At 37.2% G+C, this 22,201-nt stretch overlaps 1 long non-coding RNA gene across 1 annotated transcript; it reads right to left on the bottom strand.

Moving 5' to 3' along the window:
- Positions 1–10,060: 10,060 nt before the first annotated feature.
- Positions 10,061–19,839, bottom strand: LOC138915376 (uncharacterized). Its single transcript, XR_011421235.1, has 3 exons — positions 19,562–19,839; positions 18,649–18,689; positions 10,061–10,433 (listed from the first exon to the last, which is right to left on the bottom strand). It is a non-coding gene; the product is annotated as an uncharacterized lncRNA (long non-coding RNA).
- Positions 19,840–22,201: the final 2,362 nt, after the last annotated feature.

Here is a 22,201-nt window from a genome sequence, read left to right as displayed (position 1 = left end):
AACACTATGATGAACATTCCTATAATTAAATCTTTCACACATTATTGTTCAACTCCATAAAATGAATTTCTGCAAGTGAAATTGCTGGACATATATTAAGCACATTTTAGAAACTTTAATGTAGTTCACAATTGACCTCCAAAAAGATTGGGTTAATGTATGCTGTTAACACAGCATGTGAGCACCTGTTTCTCTGAACCTTCATTGGATTACAGTGTGCTCAAGGTGGTATCCTTCTATTGAAAGAGCCAGACGCCAGTCTTGAAGCAAATCTGATGTCAAATATTTGTTGCACTCAATTAGGTTTGGTCTGCTCTCCCTAAATCTGTCTCTGCCTTTCCAACACCAAAACAGTTAGTCAGTTTATAAAATTCAAAAAATACATCCAATTTAGTATTTATTAACTGTATGGAAAGAGATGAAATGGAGATGAGGAAATATTTGCAAAATTACAAGTTTGAAACGTGAATTCTTATAAACCACAGCAAATAATTTGCCATTTGATCATTGAATACCTCTTCTTTCCTAATAGAAAAGTGTTGCCCTTTTTGTATAATCTTAATCCTGGCAGAACAAATTACAATGGCTGGAAACTGAATGGCTGTGATTCGCTTTCACTGTAGCCGCCTGTGATGGCAAACACAACTTTCGATGGTGTATTGAGCCCCACTCTGGATCTTGCTTGCCTTCCATATCATCAGTTGAAATTACTATGTCTGTAGAAATTAATAAAGGAATAATGATAGGGGTAAGTTGAAAAATGTCCAGCTGCCTCCTACATAACCATCTACTAACTTAATCAGCCTTTAAATTTATCTTTAAAAAACATCTAGAAAAAATGTTTAGTGCCTTATAGAAAGTATGACAGTATGTGCAACATTGAATCTTTGTGCTGATTCTTCCAGCATTGGTTTAATACGATTTGAGGTGGTCAATTAAATAAGCCCTTCCATTGTTCTGGCTGAATAATGATTTGATTTTCCAAGCCTACTAATCCATTATTTTAATTAGCATTAAATTCATAAAAAAAAAAAAAAGAGGAAACCTAAATAGGCTTTAAAGGATCTTAAAAACCCTGAAATAAATACCACAAATGCAATTATCAGAAGGCAAGACAATAATAAGTCTCATTTGGGTAATAAAGTAGAACCGCTTTCACAGAAAATAATTAGAGCAATAAACCCACACTTTAGACGTATTTGGAAGTGTTTGAATGCCACTTAGATTACTGCCATCTTTAGGAAGATACTTGGAAATGTAGTTGGCAAGGAAGACATTTATTGATCTCTTCAGTCCATTTTCTGTGGAGTTCACATAGAAGCAGCAACCTAGTGAGAATTAGAAAACTCCAAAGGCTCCCATAGACAAAAAAAAAAGAACAAACATCTAAATGCCCCTCTATTTTGGGAAAGACATTCAGAGGAAATCTTTTAATCCAAAGAAGTTATTCTGGTGTTGGAGGAATATAATAAAGCCACACAGTAGAGTGGTGAGATGGTTTATTTACATTTTTTTTTTTTTGAGGAAGATTAGCCCTGAGCTAACATCTGCTGCCAATCCTCCTCTTTTTGCTGAGGAAGACTGGCCCTGAGTTAACAGCCATGCCCATCTTCCTCTACCTTATGTGTGGGACACCTGCCACAGCATGGCTTGCCAAGGGGTGCCATGTCTGCACCCAGGATCTGGGCCAGCGAACCTGGGGCCGACAAAGCAGAACATGTGAACTTAACTGCTGAGCCACCAGGCCGGCCCCTACTTACGTATTTATATGTTTTTGTATCTATTCATTATCCAGGGGAAAGGATCAGAATATGGAAAATTTGGGGAAGGAGACAAATGCAGCAATAGAGAAAGAATAACAATATTAATACTTTTGAATTGTCCACGTTTATTGCTTCCATTTTCACTTTACATATTGACTTTTTTTAACAACCTTTTTTTGAAGATTGACACCTGAGCTAACAACTGTTGCCCATCTTTTTTTTTCTGCTTTTTCTCCTCAAATCCCCCAGGACATAGTCATATATTTTTTTTAGTTGTGGGTCCTTCTAGTTGCAGCATGTGGGACACTGCCTCAGCATGGCCTGATGAGTGGTGCCATGTCCACACCCAGGATCGGAACTGGCGAAACCCTGGGCCACAAAAGCGGAGCGCCCGAACTTAACCACTCGGCCAGAGGCCGGCCCCAACCTATTGACTTTTGACTACATCAATCTTTTATTTTAAAATGTTTTTCACTTTATCCTGACTTCTTTCTATCATAAATAACACTATAATAAACATTATTTCAGCTGAACCTCTATCCACCTTTTAAATGTTTCTTTTATTTAAGATAAATTCTTAGAATGGCTGGGATGACATTGGCTCATCAATGCAGACATTGAACAGACAGGCAAGCTCATAGAAAGCAACAGATCTCAGTTACACTTTGAAAATTTAACAGGAATTTCTCATTAATCAAGAGATTGCTGTAGAAAGGATCCCAGCTGTTAGAAGCACCTGACTCATTGGTTCACAGTCACGTGGAAAGAACTCTGATTAGGTCCCCTCCCCCACCACACAGAAGCGGAGCTGAAGAGCTTTATCAGGGAGTGCTGTCATCAACAACACCTGTGAGGAAGTGCGGGTGAAAGGAGTGGGTACGGAGGGAAGGTGAACTTCCATGCGGTTGCACAGAGGGCTCAGCTTATCCCATAGGGAGTTGTGGGGTTGGTATGGCCCTCCAGAGTTATCCTGATGAGGTAAGTTGGCTGAGCCTTTGTATCCCTGCATGGAGCAGTCATGAGAATGGAGCACAGGGGGAGAGCTGAGTGGTGCCTCAGCATCCAGCACAAACACCAGACCTCAACCTTTTTTCAGCCAATACACCATTGAAGGCTGATGTTCAGTGTCGTACTGAACTCATACACACTGACGTATATGAGATACATTTTTTATTAAACATTTCTAAATTATAGATGCCTGTTGCATTTCTTCCTTCTAATGATTTCCTTCCCTCTCATTGACCATCTTCTCACTTCTGAGCGCTATATTGTTGAGAAGCCCAATTTCTGAAGAACTTTTGTTTCTGAATTCAGAATTCTTCAATGCAAACAAGGTTAAATAAATTAACACCCAAACATTATTCTCACACAAGAGTTCCATTCTTAAGCTTCACATTTACTCCTATATCACATCTCCTAGACTCCTACAAAAGGGAAAAATAAGATTTATTGTACATTTTGGTGTTAGATATTATTTTATTTTATTTTTTATAAGAATCTTACTGCTAGGGGTTTTTTTAACCCATTGAAATAGATGTTTGTCCTCAGCCTTGAGATTCTGAAATGGCAGTGATAAAAATTAGACATTGTGTGAAAGTTTAACCCTTTAACATATGCTTAGTGTTAAAAACAAAACTAAACAACATTTGTGAATACAGTGCTATTTTCTAGATAGTCCTAAAAAAAGTAACATAAAGCTCAATAATACTTGAAAGGGAAAACAAAGAGTATCAAGGAGTAAATATAAATGCCAATTCGTATTAGTATTCTGTTACATTTAAATAATTATTTCACAAATCTCTTCAAACATTTATTAAAAGGATTTCTAAATTATAAGGTCATTAGTATATAATGTAAAGTTTTAAATATCAGCCTTCTATCTAAAGTCCTGTCATATTATGGCACACTAATTTGTCTAACAGGAGAAAAAATAATATTACATTCATGACTTTGAACCTTACACATAAATATTAATGAAGAGTCTCTTTGTTTCCTTCCATTCAGGGAAAACCAATATTTACTTTAACGCTACTTACTTAGAAAACAAGACACCGTCATGTCACCCTCATCAACCAAAGTGTTTATTAAGCACACATACAATGCTTCTCTTTTGGGATCATCTGATACAGGGCTAAAATTCTCTCACCATGGCAGTATATGATGCAGGAAAAATAGCAAAAACACAGTCTACCCTGTCCATGACAGATACTGTGTTTATGTACATGCACCCTTCACATAATGAAACTATCTACATTTCCAGGTCTGGCCCAGGCCCTGCATCATCACTATTATATTAATAGCCTGTGATTGTGATGTTGACATATCCTAAATCAGTCTTTGAAAAGGATTAGCTAGGGAATTATTATTCCCTAAAATAAAATAACTAGAAGGGCATTGACCAGTATCTGATAAAGTCATGTTCACACTGCCCACTGATCCAGCCTTTTATTTTTTATTGAGATATAATTTCTATATAATATTATACTAGTTTCAAGAGTACAACAAAATGATTCAATATTTGTGTATATTACAGAATGATCACCACAATAAGTCTAGTTAACATCCATCACCACACATGGTTACAATTTTTTGTGTATGTGACAAGAACTTTTAAGATAGACTTAGCAACTTTCGAATATAAAATACTGTATGATTAACTGTAGTGACCATGCTGTACATTACACCCCCAGGACTTATTTATTTATAGCTGGAAGTTTGTACCTTTTGACTCCCTTCATCTGCTTCACCCACCCTCTACCACCCTCCCAAATCTGGGAACTCCCCACTGATTCAGTCTTTGATGTAAAATATTGAGACCTCTTGTCCACTGACCACATCCACTTATTATCTCTCAACTCCCTCCAGGTAACCCTACCCTTCTTATCTAACATAGATTTCACAGTCTATCATTATCTTCACTTTTTTTTCAAATCCTCTCCATTTCCTTGCCCTTTGCTCCCATTATTTTCAGTGGAGAAAACTCCAACCTGGAATGATTCCTACCTGCCATCGTTCTGCCAGCATCGCAGACTTGAAGGAAAATCACAAGGCTAGCTCTAGCCACTGGCTCATTTAAAGATCTCATACCACCAGTGCGCATGCAATACTGTTCCACTATTTCTAAATTTCCCAAAAGCCTAATATTCCTAAGTCCCTTTCTCCTCTTTTTCTTAAATGGCCCATCCATTCTTCACTCTCACTTTCAACTAATAATCAATTTTTACCTTACACTTCATTGAGAAAAGAGCAATCGTCAAATGTAAATCCTTCAACTTCTCACCACCAAATTTAGAAATCTACTTGAATGTCCAAACATTTTTCTCTTTCTTTCATGTTACAATGGATGTGATATCTATCTTTATTGTGCCAAATGCCAGCCCCTTCTCTTATGCTCTGAACCCTCCCTTCCTCCCTTAATCAAGAACTTTACTACTTGCTATTCTCCTTAAGGATTTCTTTTCCCAAAAGCATGTCTTCTGATTATCAACCTCTCACTCTCTTCTTGCTCACTCCCATCATTCTCATAAGCATACACCATGTCGTAATGAACCATGTTTGTTAATAAAACAGCAAGAAAACTGTCCCTTTTATGTTTCAGCTCTGTCTCTAGGTAAAACTTCTTAAATGTCTTGTCTTGATTCACTGACACCATTTCCTCACCTATTATTGACTTTTTGACTCAATGCAATCTAGTTTCCATCCGCACTGCATCATCACTGATTCAAAAATTGTATGTTGACTTTCCTTTTTTTTTAAAGGATCCCTCACTCTTTGCTTCTACGATACCACATTTTCCTGTTTTTCCTCTTTCTTATTCTTCCGTATCGTCCCCAAGTTCCCATATCTCGATCAGCCCATAAATGATCATATTCCCATGGCCCAGGACCTGGGTTCTCTTTTTTTTATTATTATTATTCCTGTACTACTCTGTTCCTGATTATCTCATCTAATTCCATAGTCTTAAATGCCATTATGTGGTGACAGTTCATAAATTTATATTTATACCCAAGATCTTTCTTCTGAGCTCTAGATTGATATAGTCAACCTGCTATTTAACGTTTCCAATCATATATCTCACAGATATCTCAAACCTAGCTGGTTCAAAATGAAACACTTGATTCACAATACCGTCCCACAATCAATCCACATAGAGAGCTTGCTCCATCTGAAATGATGGTGAACATCATAATCTTTCCAGTTGTTAAAGTCAGCAATCACACTTTCTCATAATTCACATATCCAATTAGCCAAAATATTTTCCATTCTGCCTTCTAAATATGCCTTCAGTCCATCCACTTTTTTCCATCTAGTCCGCCTTTATCCAAGGGTAGTCAACATCATGACTTGCCCCTCTTCACAAGGGTAATGTTTTTGGCATATAAGTTTGATCATGATACTCCCCAGCATAAAGCCCTGCAGCAATTTCCCATTCTACTTATAACAAAATCCTGAATTTTTCCTGATTTTCTGTAAATATATGCTCCCACTTTGAGGGAATTTTAGTTTCACTACACCCCACACACAGCCTTCATGATCCATCTCCATCTGGATTTTTACCATTCTCTCTGGGCTCACTCTGCTCCAACCACACCAACTTTCTTTCACTTCCTCAGTCCTCTTTCCTACCTTACAGTCTTTTCAAACTATACTAAGACCATTTCCATCCCCTCAGCCCAATTTTTGCATAGCTTGCTCCGTCTTTTACACCACGTCTCAGTTTAAATATCATCTCCCTATGTACCCTATCTAAAATACATTTCCTCAGTTTATTATCTGTCTCAAAAACATGTTCCATTAAAAAATATATCAATTTTTTAATCTATTTTATGTTCACTTGCTTTTGTTTTATTCCTTTTTTATCATTTCTCCATTAGCTTGTAATTTCTATGAGCACAGCAATTACGTCAATTTTTTTCAACATGGTAACCCAAGTCCCATAGTTTCTTACTTTGTGTATACCAGGCACTTAATATTAGTTAAATAAATGACTACTATCTGACCATTATAATTATATATACTATGATATACTATATACTACATGTTTTAATCCATTCTGGCTGTCATAACAAAATGCCGTAGATTGGGTGGGTTGTAAATGACAGAAGTTTATTCCTCACAGTTCTCGAGGCTGGGAGGCTGAGATCAGGATGCCAGCATGGTCAGGTGAGGACGCTCTTATGGGTTGCAGACTTCCCTTACGCTCACATAGCTGAAGGGGCTGGGGAGCTCTCCGGATCCTCTTTTGCTTTTCTTCTTCTTCTTCTTCTCCCCAAAGCCCCCCAGTATGTAGTTGTAGATTCTAGTGTAGGTCCTTCTAGTCCTGCTATGTGGGATGCTGCCTCAGCATGGCCTGATGAGCGGTGCCATGTCTGCACCCAGGATCCAAACCAGCGAAACCCTGGGCCACCAAAGGAGAGCACACAAACTTAACCACTCGGCCACAGGGCCGGCCCCTGGATCCTTTTTTATAAGGCTGCTTATAATATTTGTGAGGGCTTCACCTTCCTGACTAATCACTTCCCAAAAGTCCTACATCTAAATACCATCACATGGAGGATTAGGTTTCAACATATGAATTTGGGGGAGGACACAACATTCAGTGTAGTACTATGTATACTATATACCATCAGTGTTTTCCATAGTGTAGAATATTTCCACTGTTGGTATGTGATATGGTGTTAGGTGGCACGTGAATAACCATAATTTTTGCTTATTTTAATAAAAAATATAAAACTTTTATACAATAAATTATATTTTATGTAACTATGTACGTTATGTAGTAAATTACGTTATATAAACAAATTGTATAATAAAATAAATGAATATTTAGAGAAAATATATATAGCTTCTAAAACCCATGGTTTTCAAGATAATAGTCAGGAGATATCATTGTTCTTCAATTTGAAGAAAAATATTAGGTAAGTTACAACGTAGTTGAAAAGTAGTCAGGCGCAAATTTTGAGAGCAACTTACACGTTTTTTAAGTATAGGGAATACCAGTCTAAGCTGAAAACTCAATTCTATAGTAAATCCACTTGGCTGAGGAGAAAGTGGGTAATTAAAGGTCTAGTGCATAGGGTACTGATCTGCTTTGGTGGATTATATTATTATGCACAAGTATTCATTGCCCATTCCATTCACTCAGGCTTGACCATGAGACTTGCTTTGAAGAAAGAAAAGTGAGCATAAGTTACCAGTTTAAAAGAAGCTGTGAAGGCCAGAACATCACTACGATGTTCTCTTTTTGCTCTCTGCCACAAGAACCATTAGTATTCTAGATGGACACTGCTCTATCAGCCTAAGTCCCAAAGTGAGGTTCGCATGGAAGAGCGCTGTAGCTTGTGAAGCATCTGAAATTTTGTTCTACTTGCGAGCTAATAAATTAGGCTGCCACATTCATGCACGCTGGCAAAAAGAAAAACAAGCCTGTTGAATCAGAGGCAAAGGAATTTATTACTCACGGTAATTACTATAGCAAGACTATCACCGTTTGCTCAAGTTCCCTGAGCCTCCATTTTCATAGGGCAACACAAAGAAGACCAGGGATACCCGCATACCCAGTGGGATATTTGACGGGACAGGAACAACCAGCTTAGACAAGCCGAATCTTTTTGATGGCCTGGCATTTGCCGTAGAGAAAGATATTATATTTATTGTACTGGACAGTAAACAAACCTGCCCTTTTCTCTGGAGAGATACATGTCTCTACCTTTCAAGTTTCTCAGCGATATATTCTTCAAAAAATAGTACAGAACAAAAGCAGTAGTGCCTATTGCAAGACATACAAAAATGCAAGAGACCCGTGGAGAGTTGTCACCCAACACAGTCAAACAATAATGGGTATGTAGTATGAATGAGAATTAAATCCTTATTATCGTTAGCCCCTGAGATTTGGGGCTCATTTGTAACCACAGCATAATCTAGACTAGCCTGAATAGTATACCTACAACTGTTGATTTGATAGGGTTCCATACTGTAGTCCCTGTATCTGCAGTTTCCATTTCCATGGTTTCAGTTACTCGCAGTCAACCACTGGTTGAAAATATTAAATAAAAAATTCCAGAAAGAAGCAATTCATAAGTTTTAAATCATGTGCCACTCTGAATAGCATGATGGAATCTCTCATTGTCCCACTGGGGACACGAATCATCTTTTTGTTCAGCGTATCCACGCGGTGTATGCTGCCTGCCCATTGGTCACTTAGTAGCCCTCTCAGTTATCAGTTTGACTATTGCAGTGCTTGTGTTCAAGTAACCCTTATTTTACTTAGTAGTGGCCCCAAAGGACAAGAGTAGTGATGCTGACACTTCAGATATGCCAAAGAGAAGCTGTAAAGTGCTTGCTTTAAGTGAAAAGGTGAAAGCTCTCGACTTACTAAGGAAAGGAAGAAAATTGTATGCTGAGGTTGCTAAGAGCTACAGTTATTTTTATTACAGTATGTTGTTACAATTCTTTTATTTTATTATTAGTTATTGTTATGAGTCTCTTACTATGCCTTATTTATAAATTAAGCTTTATCATAGGTATGTATGTATTAGGAAAATCTTAGTCCATATGGGTTCGGTGCTATCTTCAGTTTCAAGCATCCACTGGGGAACACATCCCCTGTGGATAAGGGGGACTACTGTACATTATGTTTAGGGTTTCCATAAACCTCGGGAAATTATAGTAAAAAAATTGCATATGCCTATACCCAAATACTTATTTTTCTTTAGGTAGAATACTTGCAGTATTTATCAGATTTTGAAGAGTTATGACCCCCCCCAAGAAAACGTATTTGACAATCCCCAAGTATAGACATTTTGACTTTTCATTTACATATAATTAGAAAGAAATCTTATTTTTTTAAAAAAGATGCAAAAGGAAACATATGTATGTGTGCCATGAAGATGAAAAGACCAATTGGAAATGGGTAATTTTCCTATTAATAAAAGTATTTTCTGATCAATTCATATGAATATATTTTCTTGTACTCAACAGTCCAAAAAAGTTTGTGTTATGTTTGGACTATGCATGTTTCTTCAGTCTCTCACATAATGTTCATTTGGATTCTATTTTTCCCTTTCTAGAATATTTGAGACCATACACACTGCTTATAAAACAAAATGACTGAAATTGGGAAATATAAACCAAGTGTTCTTTATATGCATACAAGACAACCAATTCTCTCTTAAATTTCTTAGAATTATAGTCAAATTTCTCAGTGAAATGGTACAGAGTAGAAGGGTTTCTCTTTAAATCTGGAAGTATTTTAATCAAATTAAAACATCAAATAATAACACCCATAAGTAAATATATGTAGATGACACGTTTTTACTTACTGACTTTTGATTTAGAATACAGATGAGTGTATGAGTGAGAGAGAGAGAGAGAGAAAGAGAATGAATTCAACTCAAGAGCAGGAAAGGGAAATTTGTGTATTAGCGCGCCAAACTATGGTGGTGACCAAGTAATACAAATCAAGGATTGAGCCTAGAGGGCCCAGAATTAGGAGAGGGACAGAGAGCAGAGTGAATCTGGAGTTAGAGGGACAAGTCAAGTCAAAGTCGTTCTGTAGAGATGTGCAATGTGCATTGAGTACAGAGGGCTGGCAGGGAAGACTCTGTCAGGGTAAGGAGGCCAAGCATGGGCTTCCAGGCATGGAGTCGGGAGCCAGGGCAGTCAGCACCTCTGTGAAGAGAAACAGGAATAGCTTTCTGAAACAGCACGGAGCTCTCCAGCTTTTTATTTTTTCCATTTTCTTTTTTATACGTGGGACACCACCACAGCATGGCTCGACAAGTGGCATGCAGGTCTGTGCCCAGGAACCAAACCCACAAACCCTGGGCTGGGCCTCTGAAGCAGAGTGTGTGAACTTAACCACTACACCACCGAGGTGCCCCAGGCTCTCTAGCTCTTAACCCTCCTTGTGGGTGAGTTTGGCCCTTGTTTTGAAACACCAAAACCAGGAAAAATAGCATTGATCAGAAGATCTTAAGATGGAGTCTTAGAAATTGGAAAACATTTAACATCCTTATTTCAATGAACTTCTAACTGAATTTGAGAATTTTTTTCAAAATTAATGTAGGCAACAAACTACAAAAGTATTAACATTAGCAGTACTTATGTCTTTATCACTAATAGAAATCAGATTTTTTTAATCACAATATAGTTGTTGCATCTGTCTTGAAATATCTTTTATATCCGTAACTACTTTGAAATTACAGAAGCTATTAATCTCACTCCTAGATATAATTCAACGTTAATAAATAAGCACATAGTTTTTTATCAAAATGGATGTTTTAAATAACAATAACTTTTTATATAATTGGCTTCTTTTGTAACTTTGCAACGTTTTAATTTATGAATTTAAAAATTTTATTCTGAGAAGAGGTCTATGGCTTCACTAGATTCTCAAAGAGATGGATGACACAAAAAAAGTTTAAGAGCCTCTGATATAGAAGTGCAGTTTCAGACTATTCATAAGTCAAAAGTAGTTACAGCTTTAGGAATTGGATTGTTTTTACCTTCCGAATTCATAAGAAATTTGCATTAAAAGTTTAAAATGGACAAGTGCATTCTGGCAAATGTTGAAAATTCTGAATTTGTTTTTGTCCAAAGAATATGCTCTTCTTGCATATGCACAAATATATCAGTAATGAATATTTTCAAAACCAGTGGCAATTTGAACAGCACCCGTAATTACGTCAGTATGCCGTGTGGAAAGAACCATGGAGTAAGAATTCGCTATTCAGCAGTCCCAGTGCTACCTCTAATACACTCGTTCTCCGGGCCTCAGATTCCTCACCTGAGTGTGTTGGGCTGAGTGAACTCCAAGGGGTCTTCCAATTGGATGATTTAGTAACTTTCAGTATTTACTAAAAAGGTTATTTCTGATTTAAACAATAGCACAAGTAAAATCAAAGGGATTAAAAAAACCTTCAACCAACATAAAATAATCAATTTGATTCAAACAAGAAAAAATATGTGTACATACTCTTTTTGGTGAACGTAAATTGATAGCTTCAAAGACTGATCTTTCTTAATTATATACTCAAACCACAGGCTGCTTTAGTGCCCTACTCGTTAATTCATGGAGACCAGCAGCTTTATAAGAAGTTGCATTTGCTGTGTGGAGATAGACTATCCCTTTAAGACGACCTCCTCTCAGCTTAATGCTTCACGGAATAAGTATTATGGTTCCCATATATCAAATAGACATTTCCTAGAGTTGCGAGATCAATTTGACATTCTAATTAAACAACCTCTAAAAAAAGCTAAGCTTCACGTGCTGAAACTGATTAGAGAATAGCACTAAACTTCACCTATTACCTGAGCTTGGAGAAATACACGGTGATGAAAAGCAGTAAGTCAGGTCTCTGTCGTGCCTAATTCTCCATGTTGTTAATTTAAAAGTAGCTCCTCAGAAATGCCGTGATACAGAGCATTTGCAGACTGACCTAGATGGGCGATCTAAAAACCAGCCAAGAGACGAGGGAAAAAGAATTTTAAGAAAGCGTTTGAAACACTTTCCTTCTGAAATTGACGAGAATCAATGTTCTCTGAATGAAAGGCCTCAAAACCTGTTAGCAAAGCAGGATGGAGGGAAATGCAGTTAATGTATCTAAAATGGTAAAATTGTTGTTAAAGGGGCCTTTCTTATTACATCTAAATGCAATTTTCAAGATCGAGGCATTGTAACGCGATTCTGTGCTGCACTGTGTATACAATAAAGCAGCAAAATTAATCCCTTCCACTGACGACCTCCAGAAATGAAAACCCATTAGAGTAATAATATTTGTTCATAGGTCTTGAGGTTTTTCTGCTGAATTTGAATGCCATGAAATGATTATATGTAGTGGTTGATGGGGACATATGTGCCGATAATTAAATAATCCTCTTTATATAGGTGGAAGGTGACTTTTTAGAGCGAGTAGAAACTAGTTGCAACCTAATAAAACTCATCATAATTTTCTATACTGCTAAGCCATGAATCTTACTGTCCCAAAGATTGATTAAAGATATTTCACTTTTCACAGTGATCCAGTGACAGAATTTGACTAGAAGCCCTGCACCTTCAAGGCCACTGGTGACTACACCGTATGCCAGAGCCTGTCCTCAAGATATGAGCATCCATTTGACTCATGAACATCCTTAATAGGGTCAAGGATCTTACAGTGTTGCTTTGCTCTGAAAAGGAAGGTAACCTACAAGATTATGAAGATGGGCTCCATAAAATTAATCTTTAAAAACCAGGATATGTTTCTCATGGGTAAGAGATTTCCCCCTGGAACCTGAACACTAAATTACCCTTGTTGACCCACTCAAGCTACTTTCCATTTCCTTTAGCCATGGTAACTCTATTTTAACCTGTGAAAGGAGAATTCCTTACATCCTTCACACAATTTATTAAAAAAAGTATTCTTCTCTGTTGCCCTCGTTTTCTTAATTCTTCTCTCTTTATATCTCATCGCAAATTAGCTTTTATACCTTCTGTTGACCAGAATACCTACGTTAAAAGTAGCCAATTATCTCCTACTACAGTACATTGTCTTTCTCCAGCCTTAGTCAACTTGGCAGCTTTTTAGTAATTTTTCACGTAAACCTCCTGCTTTCTTAAAATTCTCTCTTCCTCTATTTTCCATAAGCATTTAATAGTTATTTGTTGAATGAATGAGTGGTTATACTCTCGCAATTTCTCTTCTCTGTTTTTAAGTGTTCCTTTTCTGTCATCGGACACACACCCATGATTTTAACTTCTGCCTTTATAAGATGATGCTTACTTATCTTACTCTTCCCTCTTCAGGCCTCTTTACAAAATTCCAGATCCTTACGTCCAAATGCCTGTTAAAAATTCTTTATGTGATTTCATCACCAATAGGTTAAGTTCAATATGTCTCCTGACCTTCACAACCCCAAATAACTTCCACATTCTCTATTTTTGTTAATGACATTAATATCTTCTTAGTAGTTCAAGCTTAACCTCTCAGTTTTATTCTGAACTTCTCATTTTCCGTTCAGACAGTAGTCTTGCCGATTCTAGCTCTGCATTTTCTCTTGTATTTATTCAATGCCAACACTATAGTTCAGGTCAATAGTACATTCTCTCTGAGCCTTCCTCTAATCACACACTTAGTTACTTCTCTGAACTCCTGCTGCAAAATACTGTCTATAGCAAACTGTAATTGCTCAATAGAAAGTATATGAAATTATTGGATTTCCCTACATAGCCTCAACCCTTTTCCAAACCACCTCTAATGAATTTTTCTTCCTAAGAAAAACAGCTCTGATTATGTCACTCTCCAGCTAAGAACAAAACCAAATATTACAACAGTTCTACCTTACTTAATAAACAAAATCCCAAACTATTTTGTCTAAATCCACAATCTTTCCCAAAACTAATCTGATTTTCTGAACAATAATCCCATTTACCTTTCTCTCCATTCTTGAATTGCTGCTATTAACTTGTTTGATGTTTCAGTCCCCTCCAAGACTGGAACTCTTACCTAAATCTTTCCAATTTCTTTTCCAGAAATTAGAACTTTGACTGGTTCTAAGGCCATGAGTTTGGGTTTGTGCAGTTCTTAAGATGTGCAAATAGCATGGACTCCCTAACAACTGGCCTTCCTGCCACCTCACTCTGTAAATTTCTACTCATAGGCACCATGGCCAGAAGTTGCCATAAAATTTGAACACCAAAGTGTACTTGCCCATCAAATTGCATTTTGTTTTCAGCACAAAGAATAAGTTAACTTCCCACAGGAGGGTGAATCTAATAGCAGGTCCCCCCTCTACCCTGCTGGCCCATCCTATATAACTGACTGTGTCTGCAGATATCTATCTTCTGCTAAAGTATCCTAGGACATGTTTCATTTGATTCCTGTACCAAAGATAACAAGCTTGCATGAACCCATGAGACTACAAATTTAATAAGGGCAAAAGTATGATCTGGTCTTTATCGTGATTCACTATAATTTGCATATTATCTCATGCAAAGAAGATACTCAAATATTTATCAATGAGTCTTAAACCCCTTTCATCATGTCTTTTTACCCCTGCCCCACCACAACTAGGATGGAACTGTCTTTTTGGCTCTCAGCTTAGAGAGGAATTTGGTACAGCTATTCTGGTCATGATCGGTCCATGGCTGAAAATGTATCCTAAAATAATTTTGGTGTTCAGAAATTAAGAATTAGAGCTCTTGAAGGTCAAGAGAAGATTGAGAGTTATTGATGAACTTTAACATTTTGATGAATTTTGAGAATAAATTTGTCTTTCAAAGGGCATTGCAAAGTTGCTCAATATTACATTTAAAATTAGGGACATTCTTATGCATTGTAAAATTATTTTGTGTCTGTATGGTTAACAAATTCTCTATTTCTCTTACTTGAAAAACAAGGATAATTACAGAAATTTTTGAGACAGAATAAATTTTGCAATAAGGTAGTTCACACTTTTCATTTTGCCAAAGAGAAAACTAATACAGAGAAACAGAATGACTTCTAAAGCCAAATAGAGCCAGAATTTGAATAGCTATAAGGAGAAACTAGTGGAATTCATCAGTCAGAAAAGAAAAAACTTTGAGAGAAATCCTTGAAATATATATTGTTAATTTCTCCCTGGTTTTCTTTCTCTTCTTCTTCCTAGTAGCTGCGCATGCTCACCCATCTGAACACTGTATTTTGAAGGGTCCCTTATAAGAGATGTGGCCATGTGATTAAAATGTGTGTTCTTCTCTTCCTCTTTTCACACCTTCCCACCAATTGGAATATAGACCTGGTTTAAACTGAAAATGTTACAGCAACAAGATGGAAGCAAAGAGAGAGCCTCTGTGAGCTTCTTCAGTGTTGCCTGCTTTCCTTGGATTGCTTCTTTACATCTGGACTGTTCCATGAGGGATAATCTCTTGAATGTTTGAACCACTATATTTTGATCTCTTTGTTATTGCAGCTTAGCCTATACCCTAATCAGTCTTCAGGCCAGCTATATGGACACGTAGAATGCAGAATTTTAGTGGTAAATGGAACCTTAAAAAATTTCTGTCCAACCACTTATCTACTGGTTGATGGATGTGCAAGTAGGCAGCATTTCCTTGAGCACCCATGTTCAAGGGAAACATCTCATCAACTGATTATGTCAAAGTTGAGTTGTCATGTTTTCCTCCACTGAAATGTCATGTTAAAATTTTATGCCAATGAGAGCAGCAAACTAAAATGTCAGTTGGAGAAATTTATGCTTTAACACTACCTGCTGTTCCTCTGAACCATATAAAACTTTTCTTCCGAAACTGTCTCATTAATTCTGTTCTCAGAACTATTCGTTCATTCAAATATTGCTTCACAAATAGTTAATAATTATTACATAGCGAGAACTATGTTTCGTGAATGAGATAGACAATGCTCCCGTCCTCATGTTTGAAAAAAAATAAAATCATTAAAAATAATTAAATTTGCAAGCTTAACCATCATTATTAAGAGGAAGCACAGAGTGCTGCTGGAGTGTGAAACAGGAGGACCTAATGTAGTCCAGCGTGGGAATGCTAAAGACTTTGTTTTGAATTTGTTTTAGTACAGATTCTGTTGTGTCGGTAAAGTTCTCTTATTTTTCCCTTTATCTTGGCAAGTCAATTAAAATTTTTGAGGGCACGAGGAAGAACGTAAAGACAAGACATCATCCTTCATGGGATGGTGAAAAGAATCATAGCTATGCAGAAAAATAGCAAGGATTTCAGGTACTCCTTTATTTATAGGGCAGGATGGGGATGTGGAGAATAATTGAAGCCAAAATCAGAAGTGGAGGAGGACAACATGTAAAAGATGTTCTAGGCTATCTACCCAGAGAATAATGCCTGGCTTCCACCTGGCCCTTTCTAGGTTAAATAAGCACAATGATGTGATGCTTTGAGTGTGTAAATGTCATAACTTTGAGTTTTAGGGTTACTGGAAAAATGAAATTGTGTGTGTGTGTGTGTGTGTGTGTATGAATGAATTTTATGTCGGATGGCACCATTATAATATAGTAAACTGATTTATAGATTAAAACTTGATTTCAATAATTTGAAATGACTTGTAATAATGAGTTGTATATTCTTAGACTGAGAATTCAGTGAAGGCACTGAGTTAAAAAAGTAACTAAAGGCATATATTGCCTAAATGTTGGTTTGAACTTTTGAACTGTACTTATTATTCCTAAACCAATAATAACAATAATAAGAAAGGAGAAGAGAGAGAAAGGAGAAGCCAATAGTCCTTCAAGCTCATCCCTTTAAATTCATCACTCTATCTGTACCGTAAGCTGGTCTGTAAAAGTGAAAGAAAACAAATGACAGATGGTAAAGCAGAACCCAACATAAGCTTGGATAGTATCCACTGAGAGGAAAATGCTTTATAATTGGTAAATACTATAATGAAATATGTTAATTCAGATCACAAGGATTTAGGAGTCAAGGCCCATCTGTGTGAAACAAATATCACCAATAAAGATGTTTTCCCACCTGGATTATCACAGGATCAAATAATGATTTTGACCACATTTCAGAAACAAGCCATATATGGAAAACTCTCATTTCTCCAGGGCAGTAGCATGGTATGTAGACATAATTTCAGAAAAACCAGAGAGATGCTTTCAGTCAACAATTCATTATTTCCTGATATTTTATTTTTCAAAGTCTTTTCACTCATCTTATGTGGATTGCTCTACCTTCTAGCTCACCATAGTTTAAGAGGTACTGTTGAAATTCTCTAGAATGTCATTGTTAGTTCATCGTTTCTGATTTACAAAGGATGCTAGTGGGATTGATAAATCTGTTCTCTCCTATTAGCCTCTCTCTTCGTTTAAAACATTTCTGGAAGCCTGGGAAATCTACAACTATTTCTTTTTGGGCACTTTGCAACACAACTAAAAGTGTATTTTGAAACAGAGCATTGATCATGCAAAGAGTGTTATTATTTATGCAAAAAAGTATGCTTCTCATGGTATACATTTTGTGCAGAAAATGCTATCGTAGGTGGACCATGTTCCCTTTGATGGAAAACGTGTACCTGCTTGCAGCTATGAGTCCAAAGGCCCAATTTACTAAAAATTAGTCATCTATCAGATCGGTGGGAACAACGCAATCTGCACTGTTGGTGCCTTGAAATTTCTTGCATCAGTCACCAGATCATGATTTACTAATAGGGTTTCAGGGCTTGCAAAATAGCACAACTCTAACCACATATTAATATTTAATCTGGCATTTTAAGTGCACCTAACAAAAGACCCCAGAGCTGCTGACAGAACCCTAAATTGTGAATTTCTTAAAAGGGAATTGAGCAGGTCCACAGTGATTTCATGGGAAAAAAGAAAAAGGAAAATAAATGGCTTCCAACGTTTCTCACGTAGACCTCACAAGCCAGGGCTCTCATTTTTCTTAAAAGTATTTATCATGCAATTTTAGATACTTTATTAGAGAATCACAAGGCAGCTTCTGGCGGCTGGCTGCAAAATCCACAACTAGATGACAGCAGATGCATTTTGCTTAATAAATTTTATATTAGACAATTTGCTCCTAAAATAATTCATTGGCACTTCCAAAATGTTGCTAAATGAGAGAAGATCTAGCCTATAAATCACTTGAATCACCTTATTACATGCTTTTAAGCAACTAGATCTGTTCTGAAGTAGTGAGTTGAAGAAGATACTCAATAGGCAAGTGGATTTACTTTGCAACCCTATTTTCAGGGCTCAAGATGACCATCAATGCCAAGTTCCAGAGATATCCAGACCCACTTCAAATGAGAGCATGCAAAAGAAGAGGGAATGACTTTTCCTACTGATGCTATTGATTACATATAATTAGTATATCTAATGTACATGATGAGTATACAGAATAGGTGTCGAATGACCTGCATTTGTGACAAAAACATACCATAATTTGTGAAAGATGTTCCTGTAACAACAGGATGCCACCTGTAATAACAAAATGTTTATTAGTGTACAAATGAGGGTTATAAATGAGGTTTTTTACCTATGGAACAAAACACAGAAGACAACTTATTAGCAAAAGATAAATTGCTTACAAGATCTCAATGAGATGCTAGGTTTGTCATGAAAAAAAAAAACAATAGAAGCTTTTTATTTGCACAGACCAATGCCTTTATAATCCATTTAAAATAATATACTTGCCACTAGGTGGCTATTTCTGATCAGATCATTTTACCATTTTAATTACATTTTTAATATCCTGGCTGCATAAACAAAGATAAATTACAAACCCTGCGCAATCTGGCTGCTAGCTCAGGCATAGGCAGTAATAATATCAGCTTTTGTTTGTGCCTCCTCTAATTAGATTCTGAAATCTAGGCTTTGTCAATCAATAATTTTAATTTTAGAATCGCCTTTTGATCTTGCATTTCATGTTTGTTTGGGAAAATGATCAGTAGGACAAAGCTGATAATTTATGCAGAAACAATCTCTCAGCAGAGCTACACACGCATTCCTCCCCATCAACACAAGCCTGCAGACTAAGCTTGACACAGGTCTAATTAGCATGCAGATATGTGTCGCCTCATTGGCAATTCAAATTGCTTTTTTATAATGTACCTCAAATTGTGCTACTCAAACATTGTATTTGATTTCCAAAGCCCCCTGGGCATCCCATAATGTCTCCCTTCATCCTGGGTATGAAGCATTTATTGAACGATCTGCTGAGACTGGCTGTCTTTTCGAAAACACCCCAAACATCACATCCCTGGGACCAGCTTTCCTTCTTGGCAGAGAGCAACTTGTTCTTCTGCGCAATTCCTCGTGCCCCATTTGTAGGTTTAGAGATGATATGTTACCTCATGAGTTGCTTCTCCCACGTGGTTGATCTGTAGAGAGCTTCACTCCTGTGCCACTCATTTTTAAAGTGGGGGAGGATGAGTGGTGAGCACGCATTAATATGCGGCACGTAACCACATCTCTGAATGCCAGTCTTCCATTCTTCATTAAACAAAAATGGCCGGATTGCAAGGATTGTTTTTCCTTTCTCCCACATGCATACGCACACACACCCACATTTGCTTTCTCGGCCACACATACATGCACACAACCTTCTCATGCACCTCCACACCCACTCAAGACACCCAGAGCGTATCATTGTCAGGATTGAGTTGTGTGTGAAAGTTGTCTGCTGCGCACATGACAAATAAGGAGATTCCAGCATACACTGGGGCTTTTCTTTTTTTTCCTTTTTTTTTTTTTTTTTTTTGCCATGCAGCAACAAGTGGCAGAATCAATGGTATACAGTTATTCAGCAATGTAATTCATTTCACTGGCTTTGGCTCCTAGCCAGATCCGCCATCTGTCTCTGGCTCTCCCCCTCTCTCTCCCTCTCTTTCGCTTGAATTTGTCCTACATTTCGTAATATTACGTGCCTGCCATCCTTATCCTATGCCAGAGGTACAACGCCAGGCTCACCCCCATTCCGGCGTGGAGTTCTCTGAGTTCGGTGGCACTTGGGATATTCCACTTCAGTGCCATGGGAAGAAAAGGGTAAGCAAAAAGCAAAAGGATTAATGCAAAAAATATATATATAATGTTCTGGTATCCAATTACTCCTGCTTCAGTCTTTTATCCAAAGCCTTGAGATGGATCTGCCACATCCAGGAACTTTTCCTGCTTCGTTAGAGTATCTTCGTTTTCTTTATCAGACGCTGGCACTCCACACCAGTGCACGGCTCCATGGAATGCCTGCTGTTGGACACTTGCAGAGCTCTGCCACCAAGCAACCTCCTGCATTGGAAATCGGGGGACTACTCTGGGATCTTATGCGTGCTTGCTGTTTGAAGCTGCAGAAAAGTGAATAATCAATTAAGTATTGATTTCTTGTAAGATTTGGTAAATTTCAAAGGCAAGACAAAGAGGATGGCTTAAGGAAACACTGCAGGGACTTGGCGTAAATTAGACAACTAACGGAAGCGCAGAATAAAATCACACCTCAACTGAAGATTTCCTTGGAAGAATTAGCACCAGCTATTGGAAGACAATGGTGGATTTAATCAAAACAGCAGGCATGCAAGAATTTTATCCGTGAACCAGAAAAAGGAGCTAATTATAACCACCTTTTTAATGGAGCTAATTTGACTGAATGGATGCAAATGTGCTTTATTTATGGATGAAGAAGCAAGCTTTACTGCAATGATCTTGGGATCACCGTATCTGCTAAGCTTTGCAGTTCCTGTTACCTTCAGTACATTTTTATTTCCGGAGAAGGTATTTATATGTAAACAACAGCTAACCATGCGAAAGATTCATCGGAACAATCTACTATGGTATATGAGATATAATCATAATTTTGCAGCCTCTCAGGATTTCCCTTAACTTGGGGGTTTTGCAACCTTTGCTTGCAATGGGTTATGGTAAACAATAAATGAATGATGTTAAACTGTTGTGATTTTTCAGTGTGTAGTTTATTAATTTTAGCTTCTTAACATGTTGATTCAGAATTATTTAGCAATTACTCCATAATGAAAGGGAAGAAATTGTTGGGTGGGGTTATTTAAATGCATTTGCTGTCTTCTTAGAGACCGGAATGTGTAGGTCCCACCAGCCCATGAGCTCTATAATTACAAAAGAATGGTAAAAATTTTTGGCAATTTGAAGAATTGGTTTTATAATGAGAACAATGTGTTATAATCAGTAAAAGGAGAATTGTTATGTTTTTGTCTCTGGGTAGAATGTTCTTGAGTGGTTAACTCCTGTGTTGCTGATGAGAAGTAAATATAACTGGGAAGAAGGAGAGATTGTAATGACAATGCTTTGTTCCTATGCATCCTCACATCTCAGGCTGAAGTGCATTTTAAACATTTCCTTCTATTTCTATTATTTTCTTTCTCTATTTTTCTTCTTTTCATCATTTTTTACTGTCTTGCAATCTACGTTCCCTGAGCAACCATAGGAACCAAGTTACATTAAGCTTCAACACAAAGACCTTGTAAGAATAATGAATCCTCATTTGCATCGACATTTGTATTCAGATTTGCCAGGCTATAAACTTGGCAGATCAAGCGGAATATTAAGTAGAGGCTTCTATGGTAAATTGTGGCTCTTGAAATTGCTAACTCTCCCCACCCCCCACTCTTCTCTCTATCTGTGGTGGCAGGTGAAGTCGTGTGACTACTTGTTTCTTAAGAAGCACATTGGTCCATCTTTCAGTATATGATGTCAGTTTTAGGCAAAAGAAGGGAAAACCAGTAGTAGATATTCTAGCTGAAGGTACAATATACCATGTGACTGGAGCTTTAACTCTAGAGGCCAGAGTCCCTGAGAGAGGCAATTGAATGGTGTGGGAAAATTAATTATTATGTGCAGGCTAAGGTTGATTTTTCAATGTTCAAATACGTTCATCTCATAAAAGTTTACACTCATTTTTTAAAGTTTGTAAAGGTTATAGGAGGACCAAGGTAGCTATTTACTCATGAAATAATTCAGTTATGCCA

The sequence above is a fragment of the Equus caballus genome, chromosome 9 (genome assembly GCF_041296265.1).
Source record: "Equus caballus isolate H_3958 breed thoroughbred chromosome 9, TB-T2T, whole genome shotgun sequence".
Lineage (NCBI taxonomy): Eukaryota > Metazoa > Chordata > Mammalia > Perissodactyla > Equidae > Equus > Equus caballus.
The sequence above is the reverse complement of the archived record's forward strand: the minus strand, read 5'-3'. Positions and strand labels throughout refer to the sequence as shown.